Source organism: Pelophylax lessonae (genome assembly GCF_965119305.1).
Source record: "Pelophylax lessonae genome assembly, chromosome: 10".
Lineage (NCBI taxonomy): Eukaryota > Metazoa > Chordata > Amphibia > Anura > Ranidae > Pelophylax > Pelophylax lessonae.
The window spans coordinates 91207478-91220387 of record NC_138777.1 but is presented as its reverse complement, the minus strand read 5'-3'; the positions used below and the strand labels follow the sequence as shown (position 1 = coordinate 91220387).

At 42.9% G+C, this 12910-nt stretch overlaps 1 protein-coding gene across 1 annotated transcript in view; it reads left to right on the top strand.

Moving 5' to 3' along the window:
* The window catches only part of LOC309565387 (solute carrier family 22 member 6-B-like), a 178677-nt gene that overhangs the window by 16741 nt on the left and 149026 nt on the right, over positions 1-12910 (top strand). The gene's annotated exons all lie outside the window — the stretch shown is intronic.

Sequence of the window (12910 nt, the reverse complement as noted above, 5' to 3'; positions counted from 1 at the left end):
AGGGCTGTCCTGTCTGTTGAAAACTGCAAAAGACTGCACACGAATTTTGTCGGCCAACAACAGACGACTGCAGAAGTGATGTCATGTGATGGTTAACTTTCCCTGTGTTTTTTCTTTTCTGAGCATGCCCAGTCTTGCAAATCAGCCGATTGTCGGCCGAATTCTGTACTGACTGGCGAACAATCGGCCGTTCTGGTGTTGGCCAACAAAAATTTTAATGCCTGCACGACAGATTCTGTTCGGCCGAAAATGCGCTGTCGGCTGTCGGAAGCATCATACTAACAAGCCTACAATCGGTCGTCGGCCGAATATTTACGGCCGAAGATCGGTACGTGTGTACGAGGCATTATAGTGTGTATGGCCCATTAAGCTGGCCATACATGTTCAACTTTTGTTGTACAATTTTCTGGTAGATCTACCACAAACCACATAATGTGAGGTCAAAGCTAAAAAAACACATTCACTTGTATCTAATTAGGCAGGCCTTTGTACTATATACTTGAAGGTAAATTTCAAGAAAATTGGACAGAAAATTGTAAGAAAATTGGAACATGTATGGCCAGCCTTAAGCCTCGTACACACGTACCGATTGTCGGCCGTAAATATTCGGCCGACGACCGATCGGCCGATTGTAGGCTTGTTAGTATGATGCTTCCGACAGCCGACATCGCATTTTCGGCCGAACAGAATCTGTCGTGCAGGCATTAAAATTTTTGTTGGCCAACACCAGAACGGCCGATTGTTCGCCAGTCAGTACAGAATTCGGCCGACAATCAGCAGATTTGCAAGACTGAGCATGCTCAGAAAAGAAAAAACACACGGAAAGTTAACCATCACATGACATCACTTCTGCAGTCGTCTGTTGTTGGCCGACAAAATTCGTGTGCAGTCTTTTGCAGTTTTCAACAGACAGGACAGCCCTGGACAAAAGACGGCCGATCGGTCGGCCGACGATTGGTACGTGTGTACGAGGCATTAGTCTAAATGAAAAAGCCACTTTGTGCTCATGCTGAGATTATTGAAAGCATTTCTTATGTGTGTTGACTTGTAAGAAACTTGGATCATGGACGGCCAGCCAAACACTCATTCATTAGTGAACTGGTGATTTTGGTTTAGGAACCGACAGACCCAATTAATTACTTTGCTGGGCGTTTCCTATACTGGGTGGGTGTAGTTTAACCAAGGTTATATAAAGGGATGTATGAGATCATATCATTTGGCCTGTGGAAGGGCCACAGGTCTTTATGTCTGAATTTGCTTTTGGGGGTGGGGGGGTTTGCTGGCATGCCTAAAGATCCATATTGCAGTAAGTGTATTCTGTTGGATGAATACTTTTCATGCTCTAACTGTTTGGTATAGTTTTTGCAAAGTGTGTCTTTATGTACTCTATACATGTTTTTTTTTTTTTATTTTCATGCCTCTGTGTAGCTGTATGTTCTACTGATTTGATGGTATTTAAATGAAAAGGCAGGCTCATGCAAACAATTAACATAAAAGTATGTTGGGTATGTTTTATGCTTAATACTAAGGTGTCTACAACTTATTTTGCTTGACTTTTGGATATTGTAAGCTCTATCTATCCATCATATGTTGTATCTTTGCACTGTAATTTGAATAAAAATTACTTGATTTGGGGGTTTTGGGGGGGGGGGGGGGCATTGCACATTTCACATGCTTGCTTGAGTGATTACTGATGTTTTATACATGTTCAATAAAACTTATTCATTTGTACAAAGCTCCTGGTTTTTTCTTTTCTTCATATTTGTCTAGATGTAATTCAGATATCTTGTGTGTGTGTGTGTGTGTGTGTGTGTGTGTGTGTGTGTGTGTGTGTGTGTGTGTGTGTGTGTGTGTGTGTGGGGGGGGGGGGGGGGGGGGGGAGGTGTGTGTGTGGGGGGGGGGGGGGGAGGTGTGTGTGTGGGGGGGGGGGGGGGGAGGTGTGTGTGTGTGTGTGTGTGTGGGGGGGGGGTGTGTGTGTGTGTGTGTGTGTGGGGGGGGGGTGTGTGTGTGTGTGTGTGTGTGGGGGGGGTGTGTGTGTGTGTGGGGGGGGGGGTGTGTGTGTGTGTGTGTGTGTGGGGGGGGGGGGGTGTGTGTGTGTGTGTGTGTGTGGGGGGGGGGGGTGTGTGTGTGTGTGTGTGTGTGGGGGGGGGGGGGTGTGTGTGTGTGTGTGTGGGGGGGGGAGGTGTGTGTGGGGGCTAAATTGTAAGAAAAAATTAAAGTGTTAATTTATATATTTTTAGCTAAATATATACATAAAGGAATAATACAAAATTTCCATTCAGTCGCTGTGGATGAATGTAACCAAAACATTTAATAAAAAAATCACTAAAAATGATTACTAAATAAAAGATTGCTACAGCGCTCACTCACCTTTTTAGTTGGCTTAGGTCAGTGATGATGAACCTTGGCAACACAGGTGTTTTGTAACATTTCCCATGATGCTCACCTACACTGCAGAGTACATGAGCATTTTGGGAAATGTAGGGCAAAAACATCTTGGGGGGGCGGGGGGGGGGTTAAGGGTTACCATCACTGGCCTAGGTAAAACATTTCCAATACATTTTAGTTGTCTGTGTGCGCCATTTTTAAAATAAAGCAAAATCTCTTTACAATAAATTGCAAATGGCACATTGGCGTTCGCCCTGGACCAGAAATGACACCAAATTGGCTTGCACACATTCCAGCAAGTGGTCACTATCAACTGGCTAATCATGGTGAGGGCCACTTTCAGCTGTGAAGAAATGGCATTCATATGCAAAGTAAGTGTGTGTGTGTGTGTGGGGGGGGGGGGTCTGTGCTTGTAATCAGAGCATTGATTACCAGTGCAGACCCTTGGGGGATGCCACTAGAGCCACCAGGGATGCCCACCCATGCCACCATTGATGCCAATCAGTGCTCAGGGAACCTGTTAGTGCCCTCCTCATCAGTGCTACCCATCATTACCATCTTTCAGTGCTGCCCACCAGTGCCAATCATTGCCCATCAGTGCCACCTATCAATGCTGCATATCAGTGCCACCTATCTATCTATCTATCAGTGCTGCATATTAGTGTCTCATCAGTGCCTGCCAGCGCAGCCTCATCAATGCTCGTCAGTGCAACAAAAAACATATTGATTTACCAAATTTTATTACATAAACAAAAACACATTATTTTAGGGGTCAAACATTTAGGTCTTCTTTTTGCCAATAGATAAAAAACCTTGCAGTCATCAAATACCACCAAAAGAAAGCACTATTTTTTATGAAAATACTGTCATACATTTGTGTTAGGTACAGGGTTGCATGACCGCACAATTGTCATTCAAAATGCAACAGTATAAAAAGCTGAAAATTGGCCTGGGCAGGAAGGGGTGTAACTGCCCTGTAAGGAAGTGGTTAACTATTGAAACATGGGAATAAATATTCCAGGGGTAATCATGCTCAGCTCAATGGTTTAGTGGTTAGTGTTCCTGGCTATAAACACTGAGAGCATGAGTTCAAATCCCAAGTGTGCCATCACCTTCTTAAATTTTAGACAGCTATAAATAAATACTGAAACTTGGCAAATGCATAATTGCACCCTGCACATATGCATGTTTGCTTCTTGAATATACAAGGCCATTGACATGCAATTTTAGGTGATGTAGCCAATGTATTACTATGTGGCCAAAAAAATTATGGCACACAGGGTGTTATCATGGTTGGGCCTTGAACTCATGACCTGGCAATCTTTGGCTGTGAGCTTAGCCCACTACACCAAAGTGCTGAATACAATCAGATATGCCTGAAAGTTTCAGATGAATAAAGAATGAAGACTGCTAATTAGACAGCTGTGTAGTCTGCTATTAGAAAATCTAAAGGTTAAAACACATAAGATACATAACTATACCTTAAAATTAAAATAAACCATAATAAATGACATTGCTGTGTAATAGTGATTCAGAATAGACAAATTTCCTTTTATGAAAAACACAAAGGGAATTTGGCTAACTCCAAACTCAAATTCAGCCTAAGTTAACTCCAAACCCGAATTCAGTCTAAGTTAACTCCAACTCCGAATTCATTAAAGCATCTAGTTGATGGTTTAACTCCAGCCACTTACCTAATTAGGATGCAATGAGTTTAGGCTGGAGTTATTTCTGGAGAAGTGAGCAGCTCTACTCCAAACTTATACTGAATTAGGCCCTATATATCTATATATTTATATATTTATCTATTTATAACCACCAATTTTTGATTCTCTGTATTTATATTTATTTATATTTTTATATATATGTGCAACATATATATATATATATATATATATATATATATATATTTATATTTATTTTTAGGACACTTATAAGTCACTGGTTTATTTTAAGCTAATTTATTATATTTCACTGTTTTAGCGCTGTGTTTATATATTCACTTATTATTTCACTTGTTGATGAGCAGCAGCTACAGTATTTAAAGATTTTTTTATCATATTTATTTTTCACTTATTTAAAATATACCTATTATTTTATCCCACATATGCGCAGAGTGGACCATTTTTGGTCTATTTATATTTATTTATGAAATAAACCTTGCCCCCTGCCAGCACTTTTGACTGAAGCTCTCATAAATATTCCGAACAGCCCCTCATCCTCCTCACCCTCCAGCTCTAGAAGTTTCTACAACCATCTAGACCAGGGGGAGGCACCAGAGGAGCTGTCAAGATGAGCCATCCAGCCCTGACTCACTGACCCCTGACCCAGATTCAGGCTTAGCCCTGAGCCAAACTAAATTTTCCTACACTATCAAACCTACACTACAAAACCTTACATCTAGCACACACTAGAGGGTGCTACATTAAAATCTAATATAGTGTTCTAAAGATTGAAGATAAAACTTCATAGAGCCAAAAATTAGATCAACCATAATAAATACTGTAGATCTGAAAAATGATGTTTTAAAGAGTAAGTAAACTTTTACCTATAGGTAAGCTTATGATAAGACTTACATACTTATAGGTACTATAAATATCTCCTAAACATGTACCGTTTAGGAGATATTTATTTTACATGCAGCTATTGACATCACTGGCGCATGCGCTCTGAAGGAACAGCCGCCCATGCTGTTACTTCAGAGCCCTGTGCTGTGAACGGCGGCTCCCGCATGCATGCACAGAAGTAATGTGATTGCGGCTCTGGCCAATCAGATAGCCGGAGGATGCGAACCCGGCAGTGGCGGAGCCAGAAGGCTAGCTGGGGTGGCAATTGCCACCCCAGACAAAGTCCTTGCCACCCCTGTTGCCACCCCGCTGAAAACATTACACTCATAGGTAGGGCTGAATGATAGAGCGTGGGCGATAGTCACATCGCCGAACATACGATACTCAGTGGTGGTAGAAGGTAGCAGAACAGAGCCCGACATCCGTCCCACATGTTCCGTCTGCCTGCCTGCAGCTAGTTCTCCTGACTGAGTGGTGAGCAGCGGCGCCATGAGCAGCTGCACAGCTAACCAATCACGCGTGCCTGCACACCTGATTGGTTCGCTGTGCCGCTACTCACGACGTGATTGGTTCGCTGTGCCGCGCTCACCGCTCGGTCAAGAGAACTAGCTGCGGGGCAGACTGAACATGTGGGATGGATGTCAGGCTGTGTTCTTCTACCTTAGGTAAGTCTCTCTGCATTGAAGGGGACACGGCATACTGGTCACTACATTGATGGGGGGGAATGCTGGTCACTACATTGATGGGGGGCATGCTGGTCACTACATTGATAGGGGGGGTACGCTGGTCACTACATTGATGGTGGGGGCATGCTGGTCACTACATTGATGGGGGGCATGCTGGTCACTACAAAAGGTAGGTAAGAGACTACTACTGTAGTACTGTCTGACTGTACTAGTGACTGACTGAGTAGTGAGAAGTCTGTAAAGGAAAGGGGATCTATCTTATGGGGAAACTGCCCTTGCCCAATGCCTGGCCTGCTGACTGTAAGGGGGGGATCTATATGGGGGACCTCACCTCACCCTGGCCTGCTGTAAGGGGGGGATTTATATGGGGGTCCTCACCTCACCCTGGCCTGCTGTAGGGGGGATCTATATGGGGGTCCTCACCTCACCCTGGCCTGCTGTAAGGGGGGATCTATATGGGGGTCCTCACCCTGGCCTGCTGTAAGGGGGAATCTATATGGGGGACTGGACCTCACCTCACCCTGGCATGCTGTAAGGGGGATCTATAGAGATCTATATGGGGGACAGGATCTCACCTTACCCTGGCCTACTGTATGGGGGGAGGTCAATATGGGGGATGTGTTGCTGCTACACTTTTCATTGGTTAAGCTGACACTCAGCTCCTTCGTGCTCCAAATGGCTCCAAAGCAAAACATAATGTGGCAGCACACACAGGAAATATATTTTTAGTGTAATTGAACACTTTGTATATTGACCCCCCGAAATAATACCTTGCCACCCCTTTGCCACCCCTGTTTTAAAAGTCTAGCTCCGCCACTGGAACCCGGAAGGAAGACAGGTGAACATATCAGCCATCTCAGCGGTATGCGGGCTCCACTAGAAGGGCTTTGTTCTAAGGTAAGTATTTCATAATGAGCTAGTACTGTATGTGATGCATACTAGCTCATTATACCTTTGTCTTACAGGTTTTTGTTTATTTTATTTTTTTTTTAGGAGATGGATTACAACCTCTTTAACACAACTGGAAGGTGTTGATGTGGGAATGTACTATGCAAGTATATTGTGAGAATAGCCTAAATAGAGTAAGGAATAGATAAAGATATAGGTCTACGGAGAATAAGGTACAGATAAAAATATAGAAAACTTATAGAAATATTATATTAGAAACCAATCTATTGCCCCTTTCCCCATTCACAAATAAAAATAACAACCCTCTGACAACCTTCATCACTCTCCAGAATCTACGGCTACAGAGGTTGAGACCAGTGATCCACCTTTGGGCAGGATTTACTGCACCTATGTTGAGACTTGGAGAGAATGCTCACTAGTGCCCCCAAAAGGTGGGCTGAGGCTGCTGTACAAAGCAAGACTTGCATTTAAGACAGCACTCCAACTTTAAAGCAATGCTTCTCCACAAGTATACATAGTTAATTCCTAGTAGTCCATGGCCCAACTTCGGTACTCTTTACATTGTTCATTCCAGATATCAGTTCCTCATTACACTGTGTGCACTACGGATCACAGTTCTTCAATATACTTCATAGTTCTTCTCTCACTTTATTGTGCAGCATTTCTGAGCTGACACTGCTGAGCCTGTACCGGACTTCACCAGCCAGTAACCAGTTACCTCACCACCCCACTCCAAGTGACATTGATTCATATGTTTTACTTAAATACTAGGAAGCTGTACTTTGTACATGTCACCTACCTGATAGGAGACTGAAATGATGAGGTCTGCCACTCTTGTATCTCCAGCCCAGGCCCCACTGGAAGTAGAACAGAGGTTACAGATGGACAGGAGGAACACGAGTGCCAGCAGATGTTGATGGGAGAACTTGAAGCAACAGATACTGTCCCAAAGAGACTGGCAGACCAACAGGTCAGGAACAATTCCTGTGCTCAGTAGTCTAGCCCAGGTTAAAAAAGGCACTCTGCTTGCGCTGCAGGTTTGGGACGTGTGGCTTGTCAGAGCTCTCAGCAGACTTAAGGCAGGAACACTCAACGGTGCACAGAGCTTGTACAGCAGATAGCCAGGCAAGCACTCAAGCAGGTCAGGAAGCCAGGTTCAGAAACAGAAGCATGGTCACAGGAATAGCCAAGGTCATCAACAGGTGGGCAGAGAGGTACCAAATCCAGAGCACATCCGAAGTCAGGAACAGAGTGAGGTCAGGAACTGGCGAAAGTCAGGAGCAGAATCCAAGATCAGGACCAGAATCCAAGATCAGGTCAGGAGCAAGCCGGGTCAGCAACAAGAGAATCCAGGATACAGGATTAACGCAGGACACAGGGAATAGCTGAAGATCGGTCAGCACAGAACATGGGCATCAGCATCCTTTAAATAGCCTGTCTGGTGCCAACAGGAACTGTGCATGTGCGCCCACGTGTGCACATGTGCATTGTTGAGCGCATGCTCGCCCCTGGTCATTGTTCTGTGGGAAATATTATGCACATGTGTATATCTGCGCACCAGATGACTCAGAGGTATTCCCTGACAATACATCACCCATGCATACTTTTTTCCTGAGTCCTCACTCCATTATCTATGACTCCACAGGACTCTCAGTGCCGTGATGTTGGATCCAGTATTGGAGTTCTGATCGCTAGGGAAGGAGCCTAGGCAGGAAAGCTCTTTCACTACAAGGGCCTCTGTAACCTTTGCCAAATCATCGCTTCCATCATTGAAAGCAACGGCAATATAGCCTCCTCTCAATAGCTGCATTGCATGCTAGACATTTGTACTATATCTTCTCTAGCTTTTCTTGTCTGCTAATTAGGCCCTGGTCTTTGTGATACGCCATACATGCATTGCACATTTGGACATACATGCATTGTGAACATTTAAGTATGTCCACAAGTAAATTCAGACCAAGCTAAGTTGAATACAAATAAATGTAGCACTGCCCCCTTGAGGACTGTTGAATTCTTAACCTTTCTGGGTCCCTCTGGGTTACTGTTAGCAACTGCATGCAGAAACTTAACATTTTACTTTCCAGCTCAGTGAATGAACAGTCTAGGGGTTTTGGTTGTTTTTGTTATTTTATTATAAATAGGGATGGGAGAAGGGAAGAGTGGGATACTCTGGAACTTTAACTATTCACTGTTCTGAGGACATCTATCTGGAGATGCAGCCAGGCTGTGAATTTCATCTTGCCACTAGATGAATTGTAGATACATTGGGCCTAATTCAGTATAAGTTTGGAGTAGAGCTGCTCACTTCTCCAGAAATAACTCCAGCCTAAACTCATTGCATCCTAATTAGGTAAGTGGCTGGAGTTAAACCATCAACTAGATGCTTTAATGAATTCGGAGTTGGAGTTAACTTAGACTGAATTCGGGTTTGGAGTTAACTTAGGCTGAATTTGAGTTTGGAGTTAACCAAATTCCCTTTGTGTTTTTCATAAAAGGAAATTTGTCTATTCTGAATCACTATTACACAGCAATGTCATCTATTATGGTTTATTTTAATTTTAAGGTATAGTTTTGTATCTAATGTGTTTTAACCTTTAGATTTTCTAATAGCAGACTACACAGCTGTCTAATTAGCAGTCTTCATTCTTTATTCATCTGAAACTTTCAGGCATATCTGATTGTATTCAGCACTTTGGTGTAGTGGGCTAAGCTCACAGCTAAAGATTGCTAGGTCATGAGTTCAAGGCCAGACCATGATAACACCCTGTGTGCCATAATTTTTTTTGGCCACATAGTAATACATTGGCTACATCACCTAAAATTGCATGTCAATGGCCATGTATATTCAAGAAACAAACATGCATATGTGCAGAGTGCAATTATGCATTTGCCAAGTTTCAGTATTTATTTATAGCTGTCTAAAATTTAGGAAGGTGATGGCACACTTGGGATTTGAACTCATGCTCTCAGTGTTTATAGCCAGGAACACTAACCACTGAACCATTGAGCTGAGCATGATTACCCCTGGAATATTTATTCCCATGTTTCAATAGTTAACCACTTCCTTACAGGGCAGTTACACCCCTTCCTGCCCAGGCCAATTTTCAGCTTTTTATACTGTTGCATTTTGAATGACAATTCCGCGGTCATGCAACCTTGTACCTAACACAAATGTATCACAGTATTTTCATTAAAAAAATAGTGCTTTCTTTTGGTGGTATTTGATCACTGCAAGGTTTTTTTTCTATTGGCAAAAAGAACACCTAAATGTTTGACCCCTAAAATAATGTGTTTTTGTTTATGTAATAAAATTTGGTAAATCAATATGTTTTTTGTTGCACTGACGAGCATTGAAGAGGCTGCGCTGGCAGGCACTGATGAGACACTAATAATATGCAGCACTGATAGACAGATAGGTGGCACTGATATGCAGCATTGATGGGCATTGATAGGTGGCACTGATGGGCAATGATTGGCACTGGTGGGCAGCACTGAAAGATGGTAATGATGGGCAGCACTGATGAGGAGGGCACTAACAGGTTCCCTGAGCACTGATTGGCATCAATGGTGGCATGGGTGGGCATCCCTGGTGGCTCTAGTGGCATCCCCCAAGGGTCTGCACTGGTAATCAATGCTCTGATTACAAGCACAGACCCCCCCCCCCACACACACACACACTTAATTTGCATATGAATGCCATTTCTTCACAGCTGAAAGTGGCCCTCACCATGATTAGCCAGTTGATTGTGACCACTTGCTGGAATGTGTGCAAGCCAATGTGGTGTCATTTCTGGTCCAGGGCGAACGCCAATGTGCCATTTGCAATTTATTGTAAAGAGATTTTGCTTTATTTTAAAAATGGCGCACACAGACAACTAAAATGTATTGGAAATGTTTTACCCAGGCCAGTGATGGTAACCCTTAACCCCCCCCCCCCCCCCCCAAGATGTTTTTGCCCTACATTTCCCAAAATGCTCATGTACTCTGCAGTGTAGGTGAGCATCATGGGAAATGTTACAAAACACCTGTGTTGCCAAGGTTCATCATCACTGACCTAAGCCAACTAAAAAGGCGAGTGAGCGCTGTAGCAATCTTTTATTTAGTAATCATTTTTAGTGATTTTTTTATTAAATGTTTTGGTTACATTCATCCACAGAGGCTGAAGGGAAATTTGGTATTATTCCTTAATTTATATATTTTTAGCTAAATATATACATAAACACTTTAATTTTTTCTTAAAATTTAGCACACCCACACACCCACACACCCACACACACACACACACACACACACACACACACTTTGCTGGAGTAAAGGGAGAAACCCTACCCATGTTCATACTGCACTGCCATTGCACACACACACAAAAAATACAAGAAATTGATTACATTCAATAGACACAAAAGGTATCTGAATTACATCTAGACAAATAAGAAAAGAAAACAAAAAACCAGGAGCTGTGTACAAATGAATAAGCTTTATTGAACATGTATAAAACATCAGTAATCACTCAAGCAAGCATGTGAAATGTGAAATGTGAAATGTGAAATGCCCCCCAAATCAAGTAATTTTTATTCAAATTACAGTGCAAAAAGATACAACATATGATGGATAGATAGAGCTTACAATATCCAAAAGTCAAGCAAAATAAGTTGTAGACACCTTAGTATTAAGCATTAAACATACCCAACATACTTTTATGTTAATTGTTTGCATGAGCCTGTCTTTCCATTTAAATACCATCAAATCAGTAGAACATACAGCTACACAGAGGCATGAAAATAAAAAAAAACATGTATAGAGTACATAAAGACACACTTTGCAAAAACAATACCAAACTGTTAGAGCATGAAAAGTATTCATCCAAAAGAATACACTTACTGCAATATGGATCATTAGGCATGCCAGCAAACCCCCCCACCCCCAAAAGCAAATTCGGACATAAAGACCTGTGGCCCTTCCACAGGCCAAATGATATGATCTCATACATCCCTTTATATAACCTTGGTTAAACTACACCCACCCAGTATAGGAAACGCCCAGCAAAGTAATTAATTGGGTCTGTTGGTTCCTAAACCAAAATCACCAGTTCATTAATGAATGAGTGTTTGGCTGGCCATCCATGATCCAAGTTTCTTACAAGTCAACACACATAAGAAATGCTTTCAATAATCTCAGCATGAGCACAAAGTGGCTTTTTCATTTAGACTAATGCCTCGTACACACGTACCGATTGTCGGCCGACCGATCGGCCGTCTTTTGTCCAGGGCTGTCCTGTCTGTTGAAAACTGCAAAAGACTGCACACAAATTTTGTCGGCCAACAACAGACGACTGCAGAAGTGATGTCATGTGATGGTTAACTTTCCGTGTGTTTTTTCTTTTCTGAGCATGCCCAGTCTTGCAAATCTGCTGATTGTCGGCCGAATTCTGTACTGACTGGCGAACAATCGGCCGTTCTGGTGTCGGCATACAAACATTTTAATGCTTGCACGACAGATTCTGTTCGGCCGAAAATGCACTGTCGGCTGTCGGAAGCATCATACTAACAAGCCTACAATCGGCCGATCGGTCGTCGGCCTAATGTTTACGGCCGACAATCGGTATGTGTGTACGAGGCTTAAGGCTGGCCATACATGTTCCAATTTTCTTACAATTTTCTGTCCAATTTTCTTGAAATTTACCTTCAAGTATGTAGTACAAAGGCCTGCCTAATTGGATACAAGTGAATGTGTTTTTTAGCTTTGACCTCACATTATGTGGTTTGTGGTAGATCTACCAGAAAATTGTACAACAAAAGTTGAACATGTATGGCCAGCTTAATGGGCCATACACACTATAATGCCTCGTACACACGTACCGATCTTTGGCCTAAATATTCGCCCGACGACCGATCGGCCGATTGTAGGCGTGTTAGTATGATGCTTCCGACAGCCGACAGCGCATTTTCAGCCGAACAGAATCTGTCGTGCAGGCATTAAAATTTTTTTTGGCCAACACCAGAACGGCCGATTGTTCGCCAGTCAGTACAGAATTCGGCCGACAATCGGCTGATTTGCAAGACTGGGCATGCTCAGAAAAGAAAAAACACAGGGAAAGTTAACCATCACATGACATCACTTCTGCAGTCGTCTGTTGTTGGCCGACAAAATTAGTGTGCAGTCTTTTGCAGTTTTCAACAGACAGGACAGCCCTGGACAAAAGACAGCCGATCGTTCGGCCGACGATCAGTACGTGTGTACGGGGCTTAAGATTTTCTGAAGACTTTTTCCTTTAGATTTACCAAAACCATATAATATGAGGTCAAACCTAAACACTTTCAATTTGTATGCAATCTTGCAGGCCCTTGCACTACATAGAAA